Below are 17,871 nucleotides of genomic sequence, written 5' to 3'. Positions count from 1 at the left end.
AAATATTTGAGGCAGCATTATTAAAAGTTAATGGACTTCTGGTTTACAGAAAACCATTAACTCTTTAAATTCTTACTTTGATCAAATACTACCATGTTTACACTTTTGTGAGGTCATCAGAATAGAAGTAATTTTCAAATATTATGTTCAAAACAATATCTGCTTCCTTTATGATCGTTTACTTGTCTGTTACATTGAAATACTAGGTAATTTAAATTTTCTAAATGAAGTATGTTATAAAAGTAGAGTACCAAAAAAGATTTATATAAAGATGTTCAATAATCTCCTCTTTTATATTAGTGTAATTAGAAGTAGCACACCTTAACTGCATCATTTAACCTTAAAAATATTTACCTAGGTGAAAGACAAATGTAATTATTATTCAAGCAAGACAGACGTTACTCTAAAAAACCCCGAAACATCTGTATTAATTAACTTACTCCGAATTTTGTGAAATCCACATTATACACATTAAGAACACATAAAGATGAAAAGTGGCCTCAGAAACAGTCGTTAAATTCAAACAAGGGCCATACATAATAAGCAATCCAAGGGGAAGCACCACGTTTAGCAGTAAGTGCTCTTCCCTGCCCTGAGTTATAACAGTCAAGTCTGTCTGAGGGCTCTGCTGTCGGCCAGGCCTTCACTCATGGTTGTTGCTCAGAAAGACCAGCACATGGAAAACACTTTCTGATTTCAAGGCAAGTCAGACATATGAAGATTTATAAAAGGCATATCTAATCGAGCTGTCAAAAAGGGAAGTTACACTCACGATGAAAATTCTCACATCATGATCTAGTTTTTACCCTAATTAAAAAAAAAAAAATTCTTTGTGAAGAACCCTGCAAATGTTGTTGGTAAAAGACTCACAACAAAAGGAGAGGAAGAAAAAAACTAGAACTTGGATGGGTATTTCTTCAAAGAATTACTGCTGAGGTCAGAAATAATGTAGAATGCAGTTGATTTTGTGTGGTACCTGTCTTTACGTACTTTATTTCCCCTTTCATTTAGAATATAGAAAAGAGTTAGAACGAGACAAAAGACAAGGGAAAAAAACCAAACTTCCAAAATAGCATTATACTACATTATTAATAGTGTCACACTAAGAGAAATGACAGCTCTCAAAAGAGTTCTTCTGGCTCCACTTACTTTAATTAAACTCCCTAGGCTATAAAGTGATTTGAACCTCTTTTTTAAAACATAAAAAAAGACTGATTGAGATTCGATTTCTGTCCTCTAATGGTCCTCCAGCACGGGCCTATCCTATTTAGCAAAGAGAAGCAGCAGCAGCAACAAAACAGCATCATGCCGTTTTCGCCAAAGAAGGCAGATTTCCTCCTCTGCCTCTTTGGCTTCTCAGAGGGAAGTGAGTTCCCAGTGTGTTCCTCCCTACAGGAGCAGGCATCCATCCATTAATCTGAAATGAGAATTGTAACAAAACCATAATAGTATGAATGTTTCAATTAACTTCCCTTTCCTCATAACAAAGTACCCTGACAACTGTGCTGTAAAATAAACTTAGGCGATTTTTAAAGTTTGGTGTAAAACATGATTCCTGAAAATTAATCTAGATAGTACATCCACACAGAGGAAACAAAGACAAGCTTTCCATTCTGTGAACAAAATTAAAAAAAAAAATTCTCCTTGCAAATGTAATGTCATTTTTCTTACTCCAAAAATCTTAAAGGAAAACATATTTCTCATCTTCTCTATGTACATTGTCAATATGGGCACAACTAAATTTATCATCTTCCTTTTATGTACTCAGCCCAACCCGTCTCTTCTTTCTCAACTATATCATTTTTCACTGAAATCATCGTTTTCTACTCAAAGTCTGGTGATGGTTTTGACTCTTAGTTCCTTTGATCCTTTTTATTCATTCTTCTACAAGTTTGGTATTAGTTTACTCAAAACATCCTTCGTTTTTATGTTCCTTCCTCTGTATTTTCACTGCATTAGCCTATCGGGATCCACACCAACCCTCCCTCCCTACTTCTCACGGATTAAATAAAAATCACTGTCGACTGAGCATGAACCCTGTAAAAACTATTTGCTGCCATCTCTGCCTATCAACCATCTTCACTCCTACCTGCCCTGCACTCAGGCGAAATCTCCTTTTCATAGCTTTATTCTCTTTCTCAAACCAACAATGATTTACTGCTGCCAAACCACAGTCCCGATTTTATTCACCCAATAATGTTTAAGTGCTATGGAGATACAAAGGCTGCAGGTTTATTGGCCTAAAGAAGCTTATCCCCTGGACCTGGACACACCTGTAGAAGCCACAGCCCATCGCAGGCACTCACAAAATAACCTTCACATTCTCTCTAAGGAAGAGAAATGAGGAAATCTTTGTTCTGTGCTGGGCTTAGTTTGAGAGGCTAAAATGCAGGAGAAGTGTTCGGCTGAACTTGGAAGGGAGAAGCAGAATAAGCAAAATCCAAGTGGTGATCATAAAGGAGTTGGGCTGGGAGGCATCTTACAGGGAAGCCAGCTGATGCCTTGTGACCTCAATCCCCAGCTGGATGAATGTGTACCATGTTGGTAGGCCACTTAGAGGTTCCTTGGAAGGGATTTATTCTGAGCAAAGAAGTCAGAGGAAGATAAACCAGGGTGCTCTTCCAGGACTAGGTGGCAGCAATCTGGCAACTCTGTTTCTAAGTAGACTCATTTGTTAAGGGTTCATTTTCTCCCTCCACAAATACATACTGAGCACCTACCACAGCATGAGGGCTGCATTAGTTAAAAACAAACACAGACACATTAAAAATCTGTAGTGCCTACAATGTAGCATGGAGGAGGCGTTGGCAGTACACAGTAAACAGAACAAAGAAGCAAATGGCACAGAGGGTGATACAGACACAACACAAAGCAAACAAGCCAGGGTGATTAGAACTGTTCAGGAAGGGCTGCAAAGGTTAAGTTGGGTCATTAGAACTGGCATTTCTGGGAAGATGACATTCAAGCCTTTAAAGATATGAAAACAGAAATCAGCACTTATTTATTTATTCATTTGAAAGAGTTACAAAGGAGGGAGAGATACACAGAGGAAGAGAGGAGGGAGAGAGAGCTTGCGAAACACCAGCAACGGCCAGGGTTGGCCAGTCTGAAGCAAGGAGGTTTCATCCAGATCTCCCCAAACACTTGGGCCATCTTCCACTGCTTTTGCAGGTCATAAACAGGGAGCTGGATCGCAAGTGGAACAGCCAGGACCTGAACTGGAGCCGATTTGGGACACTAGCACTGCAGGTAGTGGCTTTAACCGCTATGCTACAATGTTGGCCCCATGAGTGGGTACCTTTTTAAAAAGAAAAGATAATAAACTAGGATTTAGATGTGTTGATAATGGCTTATAAATATTTTCATGTTAGGATATTTGTTATCTTTCTCATAGGTTTCTGAGTATTTGAGGAATTGAAAAGACAGATGAAATTGGATAATAGAAACATTATTACTTATATGCATGAGAACATATATTAACGTTAATAAAATATATTCCAATTTTGGGGTTTTCTTCCAGATTCACTGAATTTTCTACAGTAACACTGTGGATCCACTTGATTTGTCAATGATTCCATTACTATTTCTGAAATCATCATTATAACTTTCTATTTAACCACTGGATGGTTAGAAATTCCTTCTAGGGACTGGCACTGTGGGGTAGTTGTTTAAGCTGGCAACTGCAAAGTCAGCATCCTATATGAGTGCGGGTTCAGGTCCCAACCTCTCCATTTCTGATCCAGCTCCATGCTAATGTGCCTGGCAAAGCAGCAGAAGATGGCCTGAGTGGATGGGCCCCTGCCAGGCATGTGGGAGCCTGGATGGAATTCCTAGATCCTGGTTTTGGTTCCGGCTCAGTTGCTGTGTCCATTTGGGGAGTGGACCAGCAAATGGAAGATCTCTCTGTCTTTCTCTCCTTTGCTCTCTCTCTGTAACTCTGTCTTTCAAATAAATACATCTTTTTTAAAAAGTTTTTTAACAAAAGAAATTCCCTTTAGATATTCATCCCTTCCATATTGCATAAGGGGAGTCATAATTTAAGTCTTTTTTTTTTTTTTTGGTTAATTTAAGTCTTTAATATGGTTTGAAATGCATCCTGGACTAATAAATCAATCCAATTCCAAGGACTGACATAAACTTATCTTCTTCAGTTACTCAGTATTAATGCACTCATTACCTTATACAACACATATACACTGGATACCTACAGTTGTTTCAGGTACTTTCCAGGGAACACTGATTCAAGTATGAGTGAAACGGATACGTTCCTTTCCTGTAGAGCTTTCACTGTGTCTGATTTGAAGGCTTTTCCCCGCTATACTGCCTTCCCAGGTTTGAGCATACGAACATAGAAAGATATGAAGTATTATCTGGCAGATCATCTAAGAGGTGAAATACGCTGAGTTCTCAGAGGCTCTCAGAAGACATTTCCAAAAAGATAATGAAGGAAGCCTACCACAGGCAGAGAAGCCTTTGGGACAAGTAGGAAAGAGGTAACAGCATGACAGAGAAAGTAATCACAAGGAAGCAATTTCTGGGACTGACCGGTGCATCAAAGGTGTGAGAGGGTGTCAGGACAGGGTGGGAGAAAGGCAGATGAAGCAGGAGAGAAGGTGGAAAGATCCGCAGAGTGAAGACTTGGCTGCATCTTGCCTTGTTCTGCTACTGCATTCATGTACCATCCTGTGAGCAACGTCAGCTGCTGAATGGTCCACAGGAAATGAACAAGGTCGGAGATTGGTTTTAGGAAGATTATCCTAGCGGCAGTTTGGAGGATGGGCAGGCATGTGTGCATGACTGTGCTGAGTGTCAGTGGATGGTAGGTGATGTTAGGAGATATTTACGATACTGTAAAGAATATATAAACAAAAGCCCTGGAAATGGGGATGAAGATGTAGGGTCAGATTCAAGAGAGAATTAAGACACAAAAAAAGTGAACTAGTTTTAGTGACAAATTAAATGACAGGTAGTATGGGGAAAAAAAAAAAAAGAGGACCAAAAATGAAAGTATAAAATTTTCAAAAAATGTTTCTTCTTTTAAAGACTGCTTAAAGCCACAAGACCTCATCATATTAACACTGTTTAGCTCTATCCACTCTAATCATTCTGGAAATCCACTCAAAATTGGTTTCTATTTTGCTACACTGTAGTTACTGGAAATTCTTTTTTTCTCACCAGTGTATTCTGGTGTTTGCACTGTCTCCTCTTTTAAATAACAGAGTCCATTTTTGTCTGTAACACTCCACAACACTCAGTGAAGACTTAACACATGTGTCTCTCCAAGGCAAATTCTTTTCTTTCTCAGCCCACATTCAAGATGTTTTTCCACATAAGCCACTCACATTAAAAACAGATGAAGCAGCAGAAGGAAAAAAAAGCATTCTTAGGGAAAAAAAAAATTTGTTATTGATTGGGAACTGAACCTGATTTCCAAAAATTATGCTCATGATGTGGCAGAATAAAGAGAAAACAAAAATTAACAAGAAAAATCTATTGAATAAATATGAAAATATTGTGGGGTGGATTTTCTTAACATTGTCTAAACATAAGCCAGAGCAAGCACTCGTATTTAAAGCTGAATTCTGCCTTAGGTAGTGCTTGATTACACTCTGAAAATGAGAGTAATTGAACACAGCCTAAACTGTTTCACAGTATGTTCAACTCTAGGACAGAATGAAACGACAAAATAAGAGGAAAGGCACAGAAAATAGCTATTTCAATTTAGAGCCTTACTCTTTAAGTGATTACTATTTGTGTTTAAGGATGAGAATCTTAGGGACAGAAATACCACATTGTTTCTTCATTTAATATAGGACTCCTTCTCAAAAGAATCAAGGAAACTTTAATATATTTTGATTTGATAAAACAGAGAAGCATGATACCAAAGCAGTGCTTTCTGGAATATTTAAAATAAGCAAAAGTGTTATTATTTATGTACAAAAACTCATGCGAGTTAAGAAAATCAAGAGTATAGAAGATATGCTTGTTAATCACACCATTATTAATAGAAAATCAGCTTTTGCTAACACTTTTTTCCATGAAGAGTAGCAGATAGAATATTAAAAGCCTGGCTCTCCTTTTAAACAAGAGATACACAGTCTATCGCAGTTTGTTTTTTGTTTTTGTTTTTTAACAAGCAGAGTTAGAGAGAGAGAGAGAGAGAGAGAGAGAGAGAGAGAGAGAAAGGTCTTCCTTCCTTTGGTTCACCCCCCCCAAATGGCTGCTATGCTGGGCTGATCTGAAGCCAGGAGCCAAGTGCTTCCTCCTGGTCTCCCATGCGGGTGCAGGGCCCAAGCACCTGGACCATCCTCCACTGACTTCCTGGGCCACAGCAGAGAGCTGGACTGGAAGAGGAGCAACCGGGACAGAACTGGCACCCCAACCAGGACTAGAACCCGGAGTACCGGCGCCACAGGCGGAGGATTAGCCAAGTGACCCACGGCGCCGGGCTGCTATTTGTTTTTATAAATTGTTTCATGGAAACACAGACTTGTCCATTCATTTATATTCACTGCTTTGGTGCTACAACAAATGAATGGAGTACTCCTCATCTCATGACCTCTGAAAAGCCTAAAATATTTACTATTTGGCCCTTCAGAGAAAAGTTTCCCAACTATAATTTTCTTTCAATACAAATTTCACTGAGACATTTGTAGACTCAGATGCACTTTGAATGAATAAATACAGAGATCTGTGTACCTTTTATCTGATTTTCCCCTAAGGTAATATATTACAAAATACCAGGAAAATGCACTTAATCCAATCCACAGATCTTATTCAGATTTGCCCACTTTTACTTGTATTCATGAGTATGTGTGTCCATCTGTTCTATACAATTTAATCCATATCTTTGATGATTAGTTGTTTTTAAAAAAATTGTTAATTATTTCTTCCATAATAAGGTCTTTTTTGATCTTTTGTTTAGAAGGCTAAACAAAAGCAAAGATATGGAGCACAACTGGTTATAGAACTAAAAATTACAAATTTCATACTAGCTTCAAGTTTAAGAAAAGTTAGGAGAAAACTTGGGTAGAGATAGCCAGATTTAAAGCTTATCTCTAAAAGTCATTTATATAAAAGGAAACACATGGTTCTGTGTCTGTCAGAAGAATAAAATGTAGTTTTTTGAGAAGAATAAACCATCTGTAATTACATTGTAAAGATTTTTCTTTTTCAAACAAATTTTGAGAAAACTACCATCTTACTCCCAAATTTTGTGGGGTGGAAAGGTTTGCAAGGAAGTGGCATCACAGGAAGAGAAAAAAGAATGAAAATGTAATCAATTTTAGGTGTATTAAAAGGTGATATGTCATTTAAAATTAAAGCCTTATATATAACCGGTCGAAATTACTATCAGAAAGGCAAAAATAATATATTTAAAACTGAATTAAAATATACAGTAGCTAGCATCTACAAATGGCTCAATGAAATGCTTTTGCATTTTACTTAATTCTTTAAATAGTGGCTCAGGAGAATTCATTTGCTTAAAAGATGCTTCCTTCATTTCCAAAGCAAGGAACTAATAAAGTTTCATAAATACGATTTGGTAGAGATGGAAATAAATAAATGCATGAAGTAATGCATACCAAATGACAACAATCCATAAGTAAACCCTTCTTAGGAGTATCCATTCTGGAATAGAGAATAAATTAATGAATAAATAAATAATAAATAATAAAGCCATGGTAAATTGCAATTCTGATAAAAGTAGAAATCCATGAGTTAGGAGAATCAATTTGACATGACTAGTCATTTTAAAGGACTGAAAAAAGACATATGAAAGCCTATAAATTAATAGCTTCAACCAAACTAAATTGCCAAGTCTATTATGATAAAAAATTATGGCATTTCAGATAAATTATGAGAAAACATTTTGAGCCATGAATGGAGATGAAAGAAATGTTCAAGAACTAAGTCTCTTTAGAATTAAAATACTTCTCAGTGTTTGAAATGAAACAGAAAACACTTGGAGCTGAATGCCTGAAAGAATTCATTGTAATTTTCACATTTTATTATAATCTATTTTTATTCCTGAAAGATAGAATGTTTTCTGCTCCAAAAAATAACTAGTAATAAATAATTACATATGTGAAAAGTATTTCTGCTTAACTACAAATAATTTCAATGAGGTATGAAATCTCAATATTTTCCTTATTAATAAATAAAACATAACATTTGGGAATAACTGGAAACAAGCTATAAATAAACTCTCTTTTAAATACTAAATCACACAAAAATCTAATTCTGATATAAAGCTTCAGTACTGTGTTTCCTAAATCTGTTTCCTTGAAATCCAGCTTCAAGTCCTTGAGAAAATATGCAGAAGTGCTCTGAAGTCTTAACTCTTTGGGGCATTCATTCAATACTGAAACTAAGTAAAAACCAAGTACACTTGATTGTGAACATGTCTCTTCTATTACATTCATTCTTCTTTTCATAAACAGTTGTTTCTGATGGAACCACTTACACAGAATTTCACCACTCTAATAAAGGGAGATGCTCTCCTAAAAATGTGACTGAGATCTGATTCTTATGTCAAAAGCTCTCTTTAATGTTTGTTCAAAGGCATATACTTGAAAACTTGTCAAAACACTTTTTACAGAATTAATATTTTAAATCCGTTTGATACTCTATTCCAAAAAGTATCATTATTCAGATGAATCATACCTAAAACCCGATAATACTGAGACACAAAAACTAAGCAGTCTTTGGAGTCTGGCAGACTTGGTTTTGAATCTCTGAGTTTTATTTTTCTAATAAAGAAAATGTGGGTTAACAGTTGCTACCCCTAGAGGTTAAAGAAGAATGAAATTCATTGAAATAATATCTGGCACAATTTGTAACAGATAGGAGATGACTAACAAATGAGAGTTTTCTAAAAAGCTGGTGTCTTGACCTCTGCAGAATCAGCACAGTCATGCCCTAGAATAGGGATGGAGGACCCAAAACTTGTATTACTTCTCTGCCCACAGCACTGGTCTGTGTCCTTAACAGGTACCAGTAATCTTTATCGTACTCTTGACCCCCAACAAGATGCTCACAAGTACCGAGTTAGACAGTGAACAACAGCGATTGAGTTGGTATGTGAATTCAAATCACTTTATCAAATCCAGGGGCATTTACTTCTATTAGCTGGTTAAAGCCAATAAAAAAGTTTGTCGGGACCAGTGTTGTGGCATAGCTCATTAAACTGCCATCTACAATGCCAGCATCCCCTACAGGCACTGGTTCAAGTCCTGGCTGCTCCACTTGGGAGAACTGATTCAAGTTCCTAGCTTCGGCTGGGCCAAGTATTAGCAGTTGCAGTCATCAGGGGAGTGAACCAGTGGATAGAGTTTCTCTCTCTTCTCTCTGTCTCCCTATTGCTCCCTCCTTCCCTCTGTAACTCTGACTCTCAAAATAAATAAATCTTTATAAAAAAAAAGTAATTCAAATGCCTGCTTTTTTATGCTTCACTCTAAAACTGATTGATGGTGTGTATTTGACATCATTTAGGAAGAGCAACAGGTCCCTGAAAATAGGTAAAGCCATCTGCAAATGAGCAGGTTTCTCAATACTAATTCTTGTCATTAAGGTCAGCTCTTTTGCCAAATTTATTCAAAGGGCATTTAATTTTTTTTTAAATTTTATCTAAAAGGCAGAATTTTGAGCTGGGGGAAGAGAGAGAGACAAAGACATCTTCTGTCTGCTGGTTCACTCTCCAGAAGGCTGCCCGAGCTGGGCTAGGTGGGCCAGCAGATTCTTCTAGGTCCTCCATCTGGGTAGCAGGGGCCCACACACTTGCCATCTGCTGCTGCTTTACCCAGGCCATTAGCAGGAGGTTGGATCAGAAATGGAGCAGCTGGGACTCAAAACTGTGCCAGAGGCATTTATTTCATTTCTGAAGGTACTACTAATTAAATGCCAGAGATAACCATGATGGTACTCTAACAAGTGACTCAGTACACTGAAGTATTAAACTGCTATCTTTTTTAATTATTATTTGACAGGTAGAATTACAGACAGTGAGAGAGATAGAGACAGAGAGAAAGGTCTTCCTTCCGTTGGTTCACTCCCTAAATGGCTGCTACAGCCGGCGCTGCGCCAATCCAAAGCCAGGAGCCAGGTGCTTCTTCCTGGTCTCCCATGCAGGTGCAGGGCCCAAGCACTTGGGCCATCCTCCACTGCCCTCCCGGGCCACAGCAGAGAGCTGGACTGGAAGAGGAGCAACCGGGACTAGAATCTGGCACCCATATGGGATGCTGGTGCTGCAGGTGGAGGATTAACCAAGTGAGCCACGGCGTCGGCCCCTAAACTGCTATCTAACATTTAACTATGTTCCTCTAGATCCATAGCTACTTAGGTGTGGCTGGAAAGACCAATATGTAGGCAAGTGACTTTACCACAGTCTGTAAAACAATGTTCTCATTTTAAGACCAATCTTTGGTTTGTGGTTGTTTATAAAATATGCTGTTGTGTGCAACTCTTCCACTCATTCCACAGTTAGTCCAAAGTCTGTTTTAAAAAGGGTCATCATTCGTAATTGCCATGTGCCAAAGTGGTCTTTGTTCCATAGCAATTTATAATTATGCCACTTGTTTGAAATTTTGCAATGTGTGTTAAATATATGTACTTTTCCTCACACATTGGAGAAAAACACACATTCTTTAAAAGCTCCTGTTGGGGCTGGCATTGTGGTATTGCAGGTTAAGCTGCCACTTGCGATGTCTGCACTCGTTTTGGGCACTGGCTGGTGTCATGGCTGCTCAACTTTAGATTCAGTTCCCTGCTAATGTGCCTTGGAAAGCAGTGGAAGATGGTCCAGATACTGGGGCCTTTTTTACCCCAACATTAGAGACGTGGATGGAATTTGAGGCTCCTGGCTTTGGCCATTTGGGGAGTGTATCAGTGTATCAGTGGATGGAAGGGCTCTTTTCTCTCTCAATCTCTCTCTTTCTCTCTCTCACTGTGACTGTCTTTCAAATAAATAACACTAATTTTTTTTTCATTAAAAAGGTCATGCCAATTGTTTCTTACAGAATTACGTTTCAGTGGAAATTTATAGTATCTGAAGTACAGACCTTATTATTCAAATGAATTACCAGGAAGATCTAACTCAATTAACTAGAATTCTCAGTTAACTACCATTTTCCTATTGTTCACATTTTAGAAGAGAAGAAAGTACAAAGAAAACAAACTATAGTCTACAAGAATTCTCCTTAAACACTAACAGGGCCTCTCCTTGTGATAACAGATTTAAAAATAGACAAGGACCACGCAGCAACTGTTATTTCTTGAGTATTGTCTCTAGGTTCTGACTTCTACTTATATTTGGAACTGTTTTCATAGCAATCTTTTATTAAGATCCATCCTTCTCTCCTCTCCCTACAAAAGAATCCTGCCACTTCTGATCATTGTACATCAGCCTAAACTGGCCTCTTTTTTTGATTTTTTTTTTCACCATAAACTGTCTTTATGGCACATTGCATTCTTAGAATATAATTCAGGATAAGCACACTCATTACCAACCACAGAACCCTAAATACCACTTGCTTGTCTGCCCTCTTCTTAGACACAGCTAAATATCCTCTCTAGGTCTTCATTTCTTACATGTTTGCAGAGATGAAACTGAATTAATGTGACAAGTGCCTAGGAGTCATTCATGGCATTATTCCTCTTTCTTCCTATATCCTTTGCAAATATGCTTCTTTTCCTGTGTTTTCTCTAATGTGCTATACATCATCCTTTCTTAATCAAATTATCCAAGTTAGAAAACTTAGAGCAATCTTTGATTTGTCCTGATCTACTTTAACCCTTGCCCCACTAAATAAAATCACTAACTCAGATCATTCAATTCTTTTTTTTTTTTTTTTTTAAGATTTAGTTATATGTTTGAAAGGCAGAGTTACAGAGAGGCAGAGAGAGAGAGAGAGAGAGAGAGAGAGAGATATCTTCTATCTGCTGGTTTACTCCCCAAATAGTTGCAATGGCTGCAGCTGGGCCGACAAGAAGCCAGGAGCCAGGAGCTTCTTCCTGATCTCCCACATGGGTGCAGGGACCAAAGGACTTGGGCCATCTTTACTGCTTTCCCAGGCCATAGCACAGAGCTGGATCATAAGTGGAGCAGCCAGGACTCTAACAGGTACACATATGGGATGCCCGCACCACAGGCGGTGGGTTTACCTGCTACACCACAATGTTGACCCCAAAGATAATTCAATTCTATCCTAAAAGTATCTCTTGGATTTTACTGTCCTTTTTTTAAAAAAATGTTTATTTTCATTTACTTGAAAGGTAGAGACAGGAGAGCTTCCATCGGCTGGTTCATTCCTCAAACGGCCCAACACCTAAGTCTAAGGCAAAGTTAAGAGTCAGGAACTCCATCCCGGTCTCCTACATGGATGGTAGGGGCTCAAATATTCGACCATCATCCACTGCCTTCCCAGGCACATTAGCAGGGAGAATGATGGGAAGCATAACAGCTAGGGCGTGAAATCAGCGCTCCAAGATGGGAGGCTGGCATCACAAGAAGCAATTCAAGCAGCTGCAGCCCCACCCTGGGCCTGGCTACTAGGCTTATGATCCAGCTTTCCGCTCATGCACGCCCTGTGAGGCAGCAGATGGCTCCAGTACTTGGGAACCTGAGTCCCTGTCACCAACTTGGGACGTCCAGATTAAGTTCTGGGTTCCAGACATCAGCCTGGTCCAGCTCTGGCTGTTCCCCTCCGTGGCTCAGTCACACTCTGCTGGGTCCTAGTTTCTGCTAATTAATATTTGAGTTTTCTCGTTTGACTTCTTGTCACAGTCCTTAAAGTAGCTGCTCTCCGAATTTTCTAATCTTCCAATGTATCCACTCATGTATCAAGCTCAGGAAATGATTTCAGTATTTCAGCATCCTACTTTAGCTAAGAGGATTTGACCCACTGCATTTGAGTCATCACATTTTCCATTCTGTTTATCTTAAAATTTCACAATATACGTTCACAGATTTTCATAACATTTGCTTTTATTAAATTATAATTAACATACAGTACAGATTAGACTGTTACTGTTGAGTTGGGCAGTCTGATAATTGCATACATCTATCTAACAACCATCCAAAGTAAGACATAAAACATCTCCTTCATCCAGATAGCTCCCTGTGCCTATTTCCTCCCCACCGCCTGCTCCAGGAAACTATTCTCTGATGCCTTTTTACCATATACACACATACATATAGATAGGCATACAGACATAGACACAGATGATTTTTGTGTAGTCTTAGGTTTTATATACTCATGTAGCTGGAATCACACAGTACGCAATCTTTTGTGCCTGGCTTCTTTTGCTTCACACAATGTCTGTGAGATGCATTCACACATTGTTGTGTGTATCACTGCTTTGTTCTTTTTTATTGCTTAATCATATTATTTCATGTGACTATACCACAATCTAGTCTTTTGTTGATGGACTAATTGCAGTTGTATCCAGTTTTAAGTGATTATGAGTAACAATTCCACACGGTTTTTTGCATGCGTTTGAGATCTTCTTGGTAAAAATGTAAGGGTGACACTACACTTGATCTTAGCCAAAAGGCCGAGAAGCGATTCTAAGGGTGACAATTACTGGCTCATAGGGTAAATGTTTAATTGTATACACAACTATCAGAGAGTTCTCCAACGTGTTTCCATCATAGCGAATCCTCATCAGCAGTGTGTGAAAGCCCTAGTGCCTTGCCTCTTCCCTGGTCTTTGGAATTGTGTCTCTGTGATTTCAGTCAGTGTGATGGGAGGAGAATGATTCACACCTCCTTCATTATCTTAAGCTACTTCCCAGGCAACTCCAAAGTAAAGGCAGCTTTGCTCTTTCTCATTGTACATTTTATTCATGCTCTGGGTTTCCCAAACCTTCTTTCAGATCCCTTCTCATTAATTAATGCTTCTCTTCTGCTGCTCTTGGATCCTTGCCTTCCAACTCACAGGGTGACAGCAGAATCAGATGACTAGTTACGGCATGCTACATCATGCAGGTAAGACAGAATGGTGGTTTGTGTGAGAGACAGTGGCAGAAGTGGCGAAAAGCAGTGAATTGGGAACACTGTTTTAAGTTAAAGGTGGTAGCATTTGCTGATGCACAGGAGGCACAGAACTCCTATCAGTGTCTACAGTCCAATTCTCTGTTCACTGCCCTACTGTCCACTCCTAATTAATGCAGTAACACTGAATTTCTGTCTTCCCTGAAAACCCAATCTCCAGCTTTGCCAGCCATTTCGATTCCATTCATTCTCTCAAGAAGCATATCGGAACACCCCCTAGGTAAGTGTCAGGCACTGGTCGAGGCCTCTGGGTTACCTCTATGAGCCAAACACAGTATTGTCTGTTTCTTCTGAGGACTACTTTACATTCTTTTGAACACAGAGAGCAAACAGTAAATATAGCTGCAAAGTAGTAGGGAAAAAGAGTAGGGAGTCTCTTGAGGATTCTGAGTGTGGAGTGGGAGCATGAGTTGCAATTTTAAACTGGGACCTCAAAGTGACACTTTTTGAGCAAAGACTGAACGGAGAAAAGAAATACTCAAGAAGAAGTCTGGCTGAAAAGTATTCCAGGTAAGGTGCCAAATGGCACAAAGGTCTGGGGCAGACTGTGTCTGGCGTATGCCAGGATGAGGAAGTGGAAGGAAAGAGAGGTGGTTGGGAGATGACAGCAGTCAGAACACAAGGAACTGGAAAGGCCATTATTCAGATTTTCCCTTTTACTCTGAGTGAGACGGGGGAACTAGTGGAGAATTTTGAGGCGGTAAGATAACAGATTTTAGAGGACTTGCTCTGCCACTGTACTGAGAACAGATACAGTGGCGACCAAGGGTGAAAGCAGAAAGGCTTCCGCAGAAAGGAGAGCCAGTGAAGGCTAAGGCTGCCAGGTGAGCGCTGGCCCCACTGCACGGGGTTGGCTTCTGGACCTACTCTTAACACCGCAAGACTGTACTCAAAACCTTACATGTGGTGTTCCAGTACAGAAAAGAAAACAAGTTTTCAAAAGCATCTCAGTGTTGAGCTCCACTACTTAAATTCATATTTCTGGGGCACAAAATAGATTGTATTTCACCCCTTTATATAAAAATTGATTTTTTTTTGGCTTATCTTTCCACATCCCCTTTGTGGTACAGAATATCAAAGACTTTATTTCTTTAATATCACCTTAGGGCAAAAAAAATCTTCCTCATAATAAAAAAGAATTTGGATTTCTTTAAATTACAATACACACACATGTATATGCATACACATGTGTGTATATATATATATATATATATCACTATTTTACAAATAACTTTAAAAGTAGTGAGATACTACAAAACCCCCAAACACAGTGGCCAGGTACATAGTGTATTCTGCATGTGCTATGAAGAGATTTTAAAGAAATTCTGACAGCCACTATTTGGGAAAGCAGCTTTAGATCTGAAGCTTGTCAAGTGTGCAGACGTGGGGGCGCATTGCAAACAGAATATGTCTTTGTAAATTTGCACTGACATTCAATTGCTAGGCCAAGTAGAAAGGCAAAGCAGCCCATTTTGCCAAATATAAGAGCTTTGCCATGGCTGCGCAGTTTGTGAATTTGACACAGTACATTCTGGTCTGGAAGGAAGAAACAATAAACATAACTCTAGCAGAATTCCCAGCATTGTGATCTATTTGGAAGTAGTTAAAATGTGATTTTTACACTCAGTCATTCCTACGGTGTTTCCTATGGAAGGCCCGATGTTCTGTGCACTGAACTGTTGTTCATTTGCTGGGCTGTGTATTACACCACGTTAAGACTTCATTCCATGGTTACAAAAATAGTCATGATGTCAACAAGGAAGTCCTCAAAATAAATTAAAGTCTTTTGATTAGGATTCACAACTCAGGGCAAATGTGTCTCTGGCAACACCACCAACTGAAGTTACAAACAGAGAAAATACGTTCATTCTTCTGAATTTGCTTTTCATGGATGCCAGATATCATAGGGACACTGCAATACCTCGGGCTCAGCAATACAAAGGCCAAGGGAGAGACGCCTAGGGGTATCTTAGCACCCATGCAAGAAAACACATAATTGGTAGCAGAGTTTATTCTCAGAGGCATGATGATATCAGAGAAAAGGCACCCTGTCTGACCTTTTATAAAGAATATTTCAGAAGCAAAACAATCAAATGAGGAATGCTTTCAATAACAATGGTGTACAAAAGCAAATGAGTTCTCTTTGATCAGAGTGGTGGAACTAGGTAACTGAATCCTCAGCAAGCTATTGAAATATGCAATAATTAAGGGGCCCTTCAAGTTTACTTCAACAGCTGGTCTTCCGTTGAAAAAGAAGACAGAATTCAATCCTACATGCTAATGATTATTTAACAGATGTGGAGTTCCCTCTCTTCTTTCTCTCCCCTCCTTCTTAAAGAATGTCACGAAGAATTTTCTTTAAAGCAGAACATCCACATGTCTAATCCACTTATGGCTGCATGCAGAAAATGTGTTTTCCCAGTGTTTTACTTAATAGAGAGTAATCTGGATACTTTAAAAGGCACTGTAAAAATAGACACTGTGATTTAATATATAAAGTTTGAAGACGTACTGATTAATGACAATTGGAATGCAAGATGCTGCTTTTGGAAACACAGAATAATTTATGAGTATTTCTTGATATATATGGCTTTATACTTGTATATTTCTTTTAAAATGTTATTGTTTAACAACCAATATAGTTGGGATATTACATTTTATACCTTTAGAGAAGACTTAAGATAGTTGTTTTTGAATCATAATTGCAAGAAATTCAACTAAGGAAAATTCATTATTTGTGATAATCGAGTGCGAATATGACTAAAACTCATATATAATTCAGTTTGTGTCTTTATCTTCAATCTTCACAGCCAATATGCCTGCTTCAGAGAACTGATATATTACTTTTTAAATCTTTTTTGGTTTTATTATCTTGGAGGCTGAGAAAAAATTTAGACAGGACAAATAAGCCAAAGTAGAGCAATCAAAAACTGTGATTTCACCAAAGTATCTCTTAAACTTCAGTCTGTTTTAGTAGAACGCACACTTTATAAATGGTACATCATGTAGTATCCTTGTTAATGATACAAGTGAACTGCTTAATAAAGCCTTGTTGCTCTTCAGGAATGGCCTCCGTATGTATGACTATCAATGGACAGCAGAACTTCCCACCTTCTGAGTGGAAGCTCAGCTGAATGAGAAAGGTTTCAGTTAAGAGACAGACTGAAGATATCTACCAGCATACTATGATGCTGGAATGTGTTGTTCAGAAACAACAGCTTTCAAAGCATGGAGAAGGAATACACTTATATATTCAAAAATTACCCTGGCATAGAAATATTTGACATTTCTGGGAAGCTAAAAGAAGAGAAAAGCAGATGTTGTACCATCGCACGAGTTACAACAGATCACCCAGCAGATGGAGGGCGTGAATTGCCGCCTGCTTTTCCAGAGTGTAAAGCTAGAACCAAGACACTGCTGAACGTTAGGGCACTTTACCCAGTCATTAACATTAACTCACGAGGCAAACGTGTGTTAACTATGAACCACGTGTCCCTAAGGGTGGTCGTCTCGGGGATCCTGGAACCAGTGAGACAAGGACGGACCTGGGGATGTGCGGCTTGGCAGCTAGCTGAAGAGAATGGATTCTTAGGATTGCTGAAAGGTTGTCACTTAAAAGAAAGATGAGGAAGGGAGGCATTCAGTGAGGCAACACTTCAAGCTGGCTGGAAAACAGAACAAGCTACCTCAGGAGGAGCTGACCCTCACCCAGTGGTTCAAAAAAAAAAAGGGGGGGGGCAGAAAATCATTTGCCAGGGATCCTCCAGAAAATTAAATATTCCTGAGCCATGCAAGTGAGTGCATTTGAGGATCTTTCC

At 38.8% G+C, this 17,871-nt stretch overlaps 1 protein-coding gene and 1 pseudogene across 13 annotated transcripts in view; both read right to left on the bottom strand.

Annotated features, from left to right (window-relative positions):
- Positions 1 to 17,871, bottom strand: part of TENM3 (teneurin transmembrane protein 3) — a 650,972-nt gene that overhangs the window by 214,190 nt on the left and 418,911 nt on the right. The window lies entirely within an intron of this gene.
- On the bottom strand, positions 13,396 to 13,566 carry LOC138848845 (U2 spliceosomal RNA; annotated as a pseudogene).

The sequence above is a fragment of the Oryctolagus cuniculus genome, chromosome 2 (genome assembly GCF_964237555.1).
Source record: "Oryctolagus cuniculus chromosome 2, mOryCun1.1, whole genome shotgun sequence".
Taxonomy (NCBI): domain Eukaryota; kingdom Metazoa; phylum Chordata; class Mammalia; order Lagomorpha; family Leporidae; genus Oryctolagus; species Oryctolagus cuniculus.
This window is presented reverse-complemented; position numbering and strand designations above follow the sequence as displayed.